Source organism: Chiloscyllium punctatum, chromosome 38 (assembly GCF_047496795.1).
Source record: "Chiloscyllium punctatum isolate Juve2018m chromosome 38, sChiPun1.3, whole genome shotgun sequence".
Taxonomy (NCBI): Eukaryota; Metazoa; Chordata; class Chondrichthyes; order Orectolobiformes; family Hemiscylliidae; genus Chiloscyllium; species Chiloscyllium punctatum.
In genome coordinates, this window is record NC_092776.1 from 34770967 (window position 1) to 34784476 (window position 13510).

At 38.3% G+C, this 13510-nt stretch overlaps 1 protein-coding gene across 6 annotated transcripts in view; it reads left to right on the forward strand.

Moving 5' to 3' along the window:
* Window positions 1-13510, forward strand: part of ptprea (protein tyrosine phosphatase receptor type Ea) — a 273287-nt gene that overhangs the window by 65316 nt on the left and 194461 nt on the right. The window contains exon 1 of one of the 6 annotated variants that reach the window (XM_072557601.1): window positions 576-623. The exons of the other annotated variants lie outside the window; for them this stretch is intronic. The gene's annotated coding sequence lies outside the window, so the exon portion shown is untranslated. Of the gene's footprint in view, window positions 1-575; window positions 624-13510 lie in introns of those variants that run through there. 6 annotated transcript variants of the gene reach the window in all.

Below are 13510 nucleotides of genomic sequence, written 5' to 3' on the forward strand. Positions count from 1 at the left end.
GAAGTCAACTTCCATTTTGTATAGTAGCCATTGCCACAAGACACTTTTATTGATAGGAAGCTGAAAAACAAATGCCAGGCCAGGAATAATGTGATTAGAGGTTTTCAGGAACTTGTCCAGAATCATTGAAATGTCAGAGTGCAGACAAAGGCCATTCACTTTACTGTGCCTGTGCCAATACTTTTAAAAGAGCGATTCCATTTTCCCAATCCTCTGCAGATTTGTCCCCTAAAGAATAGTTTATCAAAGAGAAAATAAGTCAACACCAGCATGGATTAAACAAGGAACCCTTTCATGTGTCTTGTTTATCCCAAGTTAAATAAATTTGGTGTTAAAATTGTGGAAAGTTAAATCTGTCTTCTATTTTCTGTTTACTTATTGTGCTATTCCAGAATTGATTTTATTTACAGGAGACAGCAAATGAGTAATCCAATGATGTCCGATGTTTTTGATTGCAATATTTAGGGTTTGTTTGGCTGCTAATCCACATAAACCAATATGTTCTGAGTCACTTTCCAAGCTGTCAACCAGAAATATAATTTTAGAAACATTTCTGCACATAGATTAATTACGAAGATCAATACCATTGCTGATGAGAAGAAGGAACAGTCAAAATAAATGAGGTGAGTGATGTGCAAACATTCTTTTTGTCTTAAGGCAAGTGATTATGCCAAATTTGAGGAGTTTCAGCTCTGGTATGTGCAAGATCACAACAGGAACAGGTATGGTCAAAGATTTGGGAAAGTCTACTTCCCAGTGATTGGAAATAGTACCAATAAATATATTCTCACTTCTGGGAGCCAAGATTTTGCCTTCATCTTTTCTGAGACTGTTTGTTTGTTTCATGACTTAAATTGAATGACTATGATGTCCCAGAAACTGAGCCCCTGTTTACCAGCACTAATATTCCTAGCTAGAGTTGCTGGGAGAAGAGGAGTAATGGACCAGGATGTCCCCGAGTGAATGGTCCCTGCAGAAGGCTGAAAAAGGAGTGGAGGGGAATATGTGTTTGGTTATGGCATCATGCTGGAGGTGGCAAAAATGGCAGCTAATTATCATTTGGATGTAGATGCTGATGGGGTGGAAATGAGCACATGGGACCAATTGTTGTGGGAGGGAAGACAAAGGATGAAGACGGAAATGCAGGAAATCGGTCGGACATAACTAAGGGCTCTGTCAACTGCAGTGGCAAGGATTGGTCCTGACTTTTGTGAACAGGCCGAAGGGCCTGTACTGTGCTGTATTTTTCTATGTTCTATGTTCTATGTTAGGCAATTTTCCACAAACTATGCAAAGTCATGGCAGCTTACCACAAAAAGCTAGATGTTTTTGAGGTCCCCTGCATAAGGTGGCACCATCAGAGCAGATGTAACGGAGACTAAAATCAAAGGGCTGCCTGCTTTTGACCCAGCTCATAGTTGGCACCAATAGAGTTTGGAAAGTGCACACAAATCTCTGGACATTGTGAGTCTAGGGATCAGGCATGTTGAAAAGGCATTGTTGACGTCTCAATCAATTGTGGGATGCATTTTTCTACAAACATTTTATTACTTGTTCATGAGATATGGGCATCTTTGGCTTTGCCCAACATGTATAATCAATTTCCAACATCCCTGGAGAATGCCTTCTTGATTTTCTACAGTTGTTGGGGTGCAGGGACACTCACAGTTGTGAATGAGGGAGTTCCAGGATTTTGACCCAGTAACATTGAAGGAACAGCGGAATAATTCTAAGTTACTTGGAGGGAATATTTTATTTGCTGATCAGTGTAAGCCTGAATGTGGTCCAGGTCTTGCTGCTTTTGGACAGTGACAACTTCAGTGTCTAAAGAGTTGTGAATGATGTGGAACATCAGCAAACATTCTCCCTTCTGAACCTATGGAGGAAAAAAGGACATTGATGTGACAGTTTTAAAGGTGGTAGGGTCTGAAACATTACCCTAGCTGAGTTGATCAACTTCCAACGACCATAGTTATCTTCCTCTTTGCTATAAATCCAGGTGTAAATCTATGTTACACAGAGTTTTTCCCTGGTTCCCATTGACTGCAGTTTTGCTCAGATGCCATGATGCCACACTCTGTCTAATGCAACTTTAATGTCAAGCGAAGTTACTCTCACTTTACCTCTGGAATTCAGCTGTTGTGTCCATTTTGCATCAAGGTTATAATGAGACCAAGAGAAGAATGGCCCTGGCAGAGCCCAAACTCTTTGACAATGAGCAGGTTATTGCTGAACAAGCGTGCTTGAGATAGTTTTAATCCACCTGTTCAGACATGTTATGATATAACTCGCGTAGGTGGGACTTGAACCCAGGCCTTCCGACTCAAAGGTAAGGACACTATCCTGCACCACACGAGTCCGAGAGATGTTGATTAGAATGTAGACTGAAAGGTTGATAATACGCAAGTTTGGATTGATCCTGACTTTTGTGAACAGGACAAACTTAGGCAATTTTCCACAAACTATGCAAAGTCATGGCAGCTTACCACAAATGCTGAATATGGCATCACCCAGAAGGTAAAGTTACCTGCCAACTGAAAATGCCAATTCTATTTACTAAACTCAACTTAGAATAAGAAACTGAGATTGCCTCCTCATAGGCCACCATAGGATTAGAATAGAATGGACCTTCTTTCCATGGAATGATACACATAACAACCTTGATAGTATGGGCTTCTTCATGACAGTCCCCTACCCCATCCCTCATTCCTGATGAAGGGCTTATGCCCAAGACGTCAATTTTCTTTTCCCCTGCTCCTCGAATGCTCTCAGACTGGCTGTTCCTTTCCAGCACCACACTCTCTCGATTCTGATCTCCAGCATCTGTAGTCTTAACTTTCTCCATCCCTACCTCCTGTCTGGTTGCCAGGTTTTCAAGCACCTTCTCCTTCCTTTTTCTAGTTTTTCTCCTCAATCAAAAGCAGCAGGAATGAGGTAATCCCGCGCAGTCAACACCAGGCCTGTTTTCAACTGTTATTAGATTTCATGGCCAAAGTTTCTTAAACACGTCTATTGTAAGAGCCATCTCAAGCGATCCTGCAGTGTTGCCGACAGCTGGCTGACAAGTTGCAACTTTCCACAGCTTTCTCCAAGGTGGGAATTCTACTGGGATCCTGGCAAAATAACCATGATTATGTTGACCCCAGAAAATTTGACAGATCAATGCTAGCCAAGTTAGAGGGGAACAAAGCCACACTAACTTGCCTGGCTTTCTCCCAGAATGTCCAGTATTTGCAGCAGGATTTTAAATATGGACAAATGTATCTTGGCATTTTACAATTCCAAATGCCTTGAATGGTGTAAGTGACATTTCCTTTAACCAAAGGCAATATCTACAATCTCTGCTATAGTGGTGTTTATTAAGCTGTTTGAGATGCATTTTGTGTAAATTGCTGCCATAAATGTCAACCCAAAATACAATGTGACCAATGGGAAAGAATTGAATAAATATTTCTACATTGCTAAAAGTGCTCTTCCCACCTGACCTTCCTAACAGGGTAGAAAAGTCATAAAAAATAGTCCCAAGATGCATCTGCCATCTTTTTGAATGAAGTCTGCAGCATTATGATGCTTGTCGCTACATTAATCAACAACTATAATCTTCAGTGATACAATGTAACAATCTGTGAAAGGTTACTGTGCTAAATGGTTACTGTGCATTCCTGATAAAGTAATTATAATTGCATTATATTTACAATTGCACAAAAGACTTTTTTTGATGAACCAGTTCCAATAACTTAGTTTTAGCTTTGTGCTTTTGTGCTTTCAACCTTTTTCTTAAATTACTTGCCTTTGAAATATGTGTTTACAGTTTTGTGGGGGGAAATTATATGTTTAGTAGGTTTCACACTTCACAGCAACAGTATTGAAGGATATAGTTTACACTAACTCGCATCTAGACTCTATCGTGGGATACACATTTTATAGCCAAATACTGTTCTATACTGTTCATTATGATAATCCTAATGAAGGTCAAATTGATTATTTAAGCAATAATTATGTCAATCATATTTTTTGAGAGATTAAAATACAGCAATCGTTTTTAAATGTAGTCACTTGTTATTCTGCCCTAATTCATCCTTTTATCTTTTAAGAATTAATGTCAAAGAAATAATCAATTATCCTGCTGTTCTGGAAATTCTTCCTTTTATTTAGCTACTTCAATGAATCAGTTTCACTGGAGTACAGCTTTGAATTCTTTTTCCATTAGCCATCTTAATTCTTGCTTCCCACTTATCCTTTGAAAATGGAGTTGTCTACATCTTATTCAGTCATCTCATTCTCTTTTTCTCTATACCCTTTTTCATTTTTTTTCAACATGATCTGTGCCTTCCTATAACTTACACTTTAAAGACAAAGAACATAGAGCGCCATAACTGACTTTGAATTCTGAACTTTGTTCTCAGTTTTAAAAAAATCTTTCTTGCTTTCTACTACTTCATGCCTCAAAGCTCACTCTGCAGCAAGACGAGTGAAATACCACAGATCCTATAAATCTGCAATAAATAAAGAAAATGTTGGTGATACTCAGCCTGTCAGGCAGCATCTGTGGAAAGAGAGAGTTAACAATTCAGATCAACATTAACTCTTGTCAACCTGAAACGTAGACATTGTTTTTCCTCTCATAGATGCTACCTGACCTGCTGAGTATTTCCAGCATTTCCCAAAATTATCTCTCACTCACTGCATACTATATTTCTACTTACTTCACTATTTTACACGATTAACTGCTACCCAGAAAACTAATTTATCTTCCTTTCTAACGCTTTCGGAGAATAACTTGTTTTTGTTATGACAAACTGTGTTTGGGTTTTACTCCAGGATTGGCTGCAGCCAAACTAATTCACAATATTTGTTTTTTTGATTCTGGCAAACATGTCCTCCCTACAGAGTTTCCCTCTTTAGTATCTTGCATCCTTACCAGCTAATTACTCTGCCTTGGAGTTGTGTTTGATATTTTCCCAATATGCCACTAGCATTGTCCCAAAATGTTGCTTCTGTCCTAATCCCTCTAATTTCCTTGGATCTTGCTGGCCAAAATAGCTGCTCGTACAACTCTAATGACTTTAATTTCATCAAATGGCCATTGGTCCTTGTTGTGTATGGGCTTTAATATGCTGAAGCAACCTTGCAATGATGACATGGAGTTGCACATAACAGCATTAGTAGCATAGTGTGGGCAGAATTAGAGCACGCTATACCGTATTACACTACACTCTTGTTTCAGAATGTGAACAAGAGACTTGAGCATACATGGACATGAGCCTACAAAGATAGATTAGCCATTTCCTAATGCATCTTATGAAGTCTGAGCTTATTATATCAATTACCTTGCATTGCGGTTTCTAGTATAAAAGTATAAGAAAACTGTTACTTTAACATCTAAGGTTAAATGTTGTTCTTGACTTTGCCTTTTCTTGACCAGTCTGAATTAAGACAAATGCATACTGTGGCATTAAACCATATAATCAAAGTGTCCTCTCTCCAAATCTCTCTAGAGGACTTTCACCATTTACTTCAGTAATTGGTTACATGTTTGATGTAAATTCAGCAGCATCTGACTCTTCCAAAGTAATATGTCCTTTTTAAAATTAACAATAACATAACAAAGGAATGCCATTTAAAAGTGGACTCCAAGTTATGCACCATTCTGATACTGAACTATAGCACTGTCCCTTCACTATTGCAGGATCAAAATATTTGAACCCCCTTCCTAGCAAATAGGGATGGATTAAATGTTGGATTGGCCAATGATACACACATCCCATGAAAGAATTTTTAATAAGGATAAATACCTGACTGGAGCAAGGTAATTTCCTTCCAGTTTAGAAAGAAAAGATCAACAGTGCACCTATTCTAAGCACTGTATTCTGCTGCATTTATAATGTTATTTACTGTGATAAAGGTTCATAATGCATTATTATTTGGCACTTGGATTCTAGATTAGAGGTCAAAGGTTTTTGGTATTCATTGCTGTGAAGGTCTGCTCTGTTATACGGAGCAGTTTATGACCTGTTATACAGGTCATAAATCATTTGGAACAGTAAGCTAAAAAATGCCTCTGAAAAAAATCATGTGACTGTAGTGAAATCACTAACAAGCTATCTGATGAGATGATTGCTCTTTTTATTGTTGACTTGAATCATGGTTTACAGAAGGAGGGGCCAGGGCAATTTGAAATTCAGAAGAAAAGATCTATATAATCAGGTGGCCTGTTTAGCAACTAGAAAGTAGTCAAAACTTCAATATTTTTTCCTTTAGAATTCAGTGAAAAGAGTTATTGAGTTAACCTGGATGACTATGTGTCTCAGAGAATCACATTTGATGAATATGGAGAATTTCTTTGAAAGATATTGCTTGTCAGTTAAGTAACACATTTCAAAATACAGGTAGGAATTAGAATTTACTGGAGTCGAATGTCTCTAATAAAGGGTTTGTTGGGAAACGGGTTCTGTCTTTCTTTGTGTTGTCTATTACAACACCCTTCCAAAACTGTCTTTTAGATATTTGTTGTTTTTATTTTGTGTAACGAACATGTGCTCTTCTGTTAAGAGTGCATTGACAGCCTCAAGTAAATATGCTTATGACTGGCCACAATGGTAAGCAAATTGCAAAAGTAACACTTATTGTCTATCACTTGGTAAAATGGAACAAGTCAGATTACAATCATTTGGGATCATAATGCTATTGGTAAGTGACAGATGTGATTGTATTCAGAGATAGCCAGATGATCAATCAAAAGTTTAAAAATTGCATTGACAAAAACAAGCTTGCACAGATTAATTTTTGTTAAAGATGTTTTATTTTGCTTTGATACCAAGTGTTTTCATAAAAGAAACTTTAACCTTTACTTAAAACAGAAGGTATGATTATTTGTTACTCCTACAGAGCATATTGGCAGTTGTGGGAGGCATTGAATTGCTGATTCCTACTTGGAAGTGTATATGAGCAGGCTCTTAAGGAGTGGGTGTGGGTGAGACGACACTAATTGCATTGTTGATAACAGAACTTGAAGCACAGTGTTTTCTCTTGCTGCTGTTCACTGATGTTTAATTTCAGTTTTGCAACGCTGTTGAAAGAGAATTGATGATTTTAAATGAAATAATACATTTTTTTTATCCTACAAATATAGTAAGTTAGTAACTAGAATTCCAGACTAGCAATCTTAATGAATCTCTATGATGGGGGTATACAATAAAGGTACTGATCTGTATTTGACCAATGCACATTTCTAATTGCATTGTTTCCAGTACAGTATCAAGTTGGATGCACAAATAAATGTTGAAGGTACCTAATGATTGTGATGTAAGATTTTAGACTTTAAAAGTGTTAATGATGAGTTCATTGAGCAGCACTTAATATGATTATGTCAAATGGACTTGGGACGACAGCTCTTGGTCTTGAAGGATATAGACTTATAATCTAGGCCTCCTCATAGTCTAAGTAACAATGTTTGTCATACCAATAGAACCTTTCACTAAAGTGCTATGATTCAATAACTTACGTGGGCTTTGAAATAAGAGCCTCTTCTCATTGGATTACTAAGTGTGTTTTCTCTACCAAGCTAGACCAGTCACGTCCTGTGGAAGCCAAACCATGTTGAAAGGGTCCGTCATGCTTTGATGTGCATTATGGCTGCTATATTTACTGTGAATCTCTGGGATTGCGAACTGTGGGTCATCAGATAGTCTGAGGTATTGTTGGCCCATTTCTCTTACTATCAGATCTAGCCCACTGTTGATTTTCATTTCTGAGATCATTGATACCTGACTTCCAAGAAGAGACACGAACCAAACTTTTTTTTTAGTAGATTTCTGTCTTGGCATCTTCAATATCCATGGAGACTTATGGAAGATTTGAACTTTTATGATGGCCGTTAAAACCCACCGAACCAACGAGGATGCTGCAGGGGAGGGAAAAGCATTGAGAATCATTTGTGGACTCTTCCAGTCTAAGGCCCACTTTGATTTTCGACCCTTTCTCCTATTTCCAACAACAACCCAGGTCTTGAGCTAGTGCAGGATCATTGTTTTTGGTTTGAGCTTCTTTGATTGGATCATTATTGACATGTGTTTACCTTGCATGTTGTTTCACACTTATTTGTGACTTTTCAAGTTTGAATGCAGATGAATTTTTAGCTAGACGGGTACTATCCAGTTAGATTAGATTCTCAGTGTGGAAACAGGCCCTTCAGCCCAACAAGTCCACACTGACCCTCCAAAGAGTAACCCACCCAGACCCATTTCCCTCTGACTAATGCACCTAACAACACTATGGGCAATTTGCACAGCCAGTTCACCTGACCTGCACATCTTTAGATTGTGAAAGGAAACCGGCACATCCAACGGAAACCCATACAGACACTGGGAGAATGTGCAAACTCCACACAGACAGTCACCCAAGGCTGGGATCAAACCTAGGTCCCTGGTGCTGTGAGGCAGCAGTGCTAACCACTGAGCCAATATGCTGGCGGTTATTAAAACTGTGCTCACAAAGATGCATGAGGGCTGTTAAAATCAGGTCTATCGAAAGAGTGGTCCTTATAAAGTTAGTTAGAGGTACACTGGCTCTTTGTTACATGATGATCTAAAATTAGGGATCTATATTGTGTCCTTTGATCTGCATTCTCCAAAGATTGGATGGACAATGTCTATTTTAAATGTTCTTAAGTTTATTCAACTGAAATATGCACTCTAATTCTCCTTTTAAAATTGAAACTAATGGCTGTGTATAATTTTTTTTAATGTGTAGTCTAAAATGCCTAACTACAGACATCCAGGAGGTTCAGGTTCAAGTCCCACTTACTCCAGACATGTGTGATAACATCCATAGACAAATTGATTAGGAAATATAATTTTGAAGAGCTAAGGTAGTAAACTTTTTAAAATTCTGTTTGTTCCTCTCTAAAACAATCAAAAACTGATAATGGACTGTGCAGATAATGACATCTCCTGAGTCAAATTCTACACTAAATGCGGTCATGAGTAATTAACTGTTGCAACATACATGACCCATCTGTGTGGAGAGAGGTAGGATTAGTTTCTCTGGTGATGCACTAGCCTACTATTACCACCACTTAATTGCTGTCACATTTGCTACTTATGCTTTTTCAGGACTGCCACAGTGTTTTGAAGATATAGCCCATATTTATGATGCAGTCTGTAACTGCAAAATTGAAAGTAAATAAACAAGGTTTGTTTCACCCCCAGAGCAGTATTTGGTAACCCCGTCTACACCCTGTCTGGTGCAGTGACAGCATTTTCCAAGCTTGTATCAGTTGTTTATTGGCGTGTAATATGTCTGTGGACCATAAACATTCAAATGACAAGATTTAGAAGGCCTTATGGCTTAAATATTGAGTAAATATAAACCCAGGAGGACCTTCTGGCCCTACATAAACCCGGTTTTACTTTAACTTTTAATTTCTTTTTAACTAATTCATCACATATACAACTTAAATGCACAAAATTCTTGTTCTTTCAAAATATTAAGTTGGTCATGGTTCACAAGACACTTCAAGGCTACAATCAAAAGTGTCATTACTTCGTCCTCTTTTAGGAAAACATTGACACAATGGGGCAAGACTTCCCTTAAGCTCTTGAACCCAGACACCATAATCTTGTGTGATTGGAACACTACTCCACATTCCCTGCTGTGCAGAGGGACAAGTCACTCAACAGTAATTTTTCTCTGGTGGAGCTAAGTTCGTGGCTTCAGTGCAGACTCTTCAGTGCAGTTAAGATAACTGGCCTTTTCTTGGAATTGAGGGTAGCAGAGGCAATGGGAGGCCATCCAGCACTGACTTAGCAGGCCACCTTTTCAGATAAGGTAGAGAATGGCTGCCTTGACCTTTTTCGAAGAATGAGTAGTTGGGGCCACCTTTGTATGGAAGAACCCTTGAAAACCTCCACATCTGACCGGTGATTGCCTCCAGGCAGCTGGCAGGAGTCCCAAATGTATCTGAGGGACCACAAGCTGCTGTCTTAGAAAATTGCCTCTGTTGATGGGCCTGAAGTGGCCTTCAAATCCCATTCATTAGCTACCCACCTTTACAGGAGAATTGTCCCTACTGCCTCCCATCCTGCTTCCAGGAAGCTGACTCCTGTGTGGGATCACACCAGCACACGAGCAAGCAGTATGAATTTTCACACCCATTGATCTCTGTACTGAACGTATCAGGAGCTCTGAAGTCTGCCCTTTTTGGGATGTGGCTTGACAGCGATCAGTTTCTGCCAGTACTTTGTTTCTGCAGCCATTATCCACATGGCACCCTGATTGGGAATGCTAGCAATTAACTTGATTAAAGGGAGCTTCACACAGACCTGCCTATTCCATTCTTGCATCAGCTTTAAAGCTGAGGGCCACTAGATAACAATCAGACTGAGAACTTTGGTTCATTTTCTTTACCATTACTAATGAATGTTGAAACTAGTTGCAACATTGTCTTATTGCTACCTGCACTAAAAAAAAAGTTGTCACCAAGTTTATATTTCAGGTCCATATAACTTCATATTCGTGGGATGAACCCACTGAATCTTTGAATGCAAAATGACATACTATCAGGAATTAATCAGTTTTGTACTATTTCACATGGTGTAGAAATGATTAAACTCCCACTTTTGAATAACAACCTGGAAGGCAAATATGTAAATTTAATCTCACTCTCAGCTTTTTCTAATCTGATACTCCTAGGTATATTTTATTCTCCCAGCAGTTACTGTTTAAACAATACAGTGAATTGGTGGTTTAGAATTAAAGATGTTTTCTCAGTTGATTTTTTTTGAAAATATGTGTGATTGTTAAACTTCTGATATTACAAATGGACAGCATTATCTCACCTTACTGCTGGCAAGATATGAGCTTCTCAAAAACCTGCAATGATTATTGAGGAAATTGGTTCTATTTTGGTCTAGCGCTCACAGACTAAATTTAGTAGTAATGGCTCACATCTCATATACAGCTTCCTCTTCAGTTATGTGAAGGTGATGACATCATTGCTCAAACTGTGAGCACTCCCATGAAACAGTTCTGCTTTTGTGAAGGTGGTTTGAAGTTCCTCTTTAAACAATATCGCCCAGTTAGTCAAATCTGTAATTGTGCAGCCAAATATAAAGTATAAAATGACAGCATTCAATGGAATGCAAAGTCCAGATCATGACAACAGTTCCTGACAAGATTTTTGGCATGACCACGAAAGGAACTGGACTGGTGTAATACTGATTTTACCCAGAACTAGGAATTTAAACATTTCACCAGTATTCATGTCCTCTTGACTGATCTGTGCTTACCTAGTTCACCTCCCATTATAAGAGAGTGTTTGAAAAAGCTATCACACAAAGCTAAAAATCAGATATTCCCTGAAGATGTGTACAGAGGTCCCCAATTTACATACGCTCATACTTACAAACCCAATACCATATGGGGGTGTAGTTTTACAGGCCCAACATAGGAACATTTTTCTGTGTTTATGAACAATTGCTTTACATTGTCCTGCACTGTTCCAACTTGCATATAAATTAGCTTGCAAACAGACTCCACGCCGGGACCTGGTTGCAATCCAAGACTGCCTGTAGTGTTCATTTTATTTGTGGAGATGCAGACCTAAACCTATGTGTAATGTAGTGCATGATGTTAAATAACTGCTTCTCTTATGAACAGAAAAGTCAAACTTCAGTTTGGTCCTGCATGTTAACTTCAACAGTTGCAATCTACATTGGCCACTCTCACTGGGAAAGGGAAAACAAGCTATGGGTAAAATATGAGGAAGTGGATGAAACAACATTAGGGAAGTCAATTTAAAACAAAAATAGTATTTGGGTCAAAGATGAGAGGCACCAAAACAAATTCTATAGACATGTTTTGGGTGAGATGGAAGAGAAAATGGATGACAGATGTACTAAGCACAAGTAAAGGAAACAAAGAATAAAGCATGATATTAAACAAATATAGTTATGTCATACTTTTTGCATCTTCAGGATAACCCAAAGAGCTTTCCAACCAATGAAGTTCATTTAAAGTACAGTCACTAATATACTTAGTGGCAGGCAATATGTGCATTGGATGGTCTCACAAATAATGCTTAAATAATTTAATCTGGTTGAGGATAAATGTTAGTTTTAGCTTTGGGAAACTGTGAGATGGCATTTCCACCTGAATGGGTACTGTAAGTCTCTGTTTAAACTTCAATCTGAAAGGCAGGACCAGTGGTAGTGCATCTCTCTGTCAGTAGGGTGGTGCTTGTGTTACAATTCACTTGGAATAAGAGTTGCTATGGCAATGTGCACTTGCCTGTTGCAATCTGGAGCTATGGATAGTGATGGTAGAGACCCTAATGTTCTTACAATCGCATGGCTGACCAGGAATGTTTCCTGTTCTTACCATCTGCCAATGTGTGTTGGAAACATTTGCAGATTCATGCTCAACCTGTTTTCTAGTTATGAGTGCACCTTTCTTGGCCATTGAATCATGGGATGAGGCTGAAACCTGGATCTTCTGACTTAAAGGCAAAAGGACTGCACCATCAGTTGCTCAGTAATTCATTGAAATGTCAAGCCCTAGACTACCTGCTTGCAGATGCCAGTGTTAACACTGAACCAAGGCTGACAAATGAGGAGACACAAATTGTTTCTTAAACACCATTCAGTTCATCTGTTCAATCAGTAGACTGTGGCTCTCCACTGGATTTGTTTAAATATCCAAGCCAACAGTGGACTAGTTAATTTATAATCAGTCCTGGAACTAAAATGACAGCACTTTTTTTTACGGCTTCTTTTATTAGTTCTGGATCAATAACCTTTCTTGCAATTATTCTATGTCAGGGTGACATTTTCTGGCCATAATTGTCCCATTTTCAATTCATAGATGTGGTTAATATTCTCTTTCAGCTGTGCTTTGGTATTATGGAAAATAAGCCTGCACAGCTTTAAAGAGTTGTATTTGCAAGCCTCTCTGTTTTTGCACAACTGATCTCTGCTGATTTTGTGCAATGCAGAATATCCATTTATGAGTACGCTTCAAGTGACACTTTCTGGGATTATTCATTTACTTTGGAGCTTTTGATATGAACTCTTTTTCTTACATAATTGAAGCACTGCACTTGTTCAGTCATTAGACTGAAGTCTTTGGATTTAAATGATAAGAAAATCCATCAGGATACAGATTCAAATTGTCATTAGCTGACCAACAGCTGCAGGTTTGTCTTTATCTCGGTATTATTAATAGTTTTCAAGAGTTTAATAGATTAGCTTTGTTTAAATTTTAATGCAAGTTGAATATTAATGTTTTACCACCAAACTATGTAAACTTTGCACTACAGTTCATGGCAGTAAATGTGTCTAGTGTGTCCAAGAATAGCAGCATTTGGGTAGATGTACGGTGGCTGAGGGACGAACTGTATGATTTCAGGAAATGACTATGTTATCTTGATGTAGAATCCTCCTTTAACAAATATTTAGCTGTAACTATTAGGGTAGTCATTTAGTCAAGCGGAAAAGACAGAATTATCAATTCA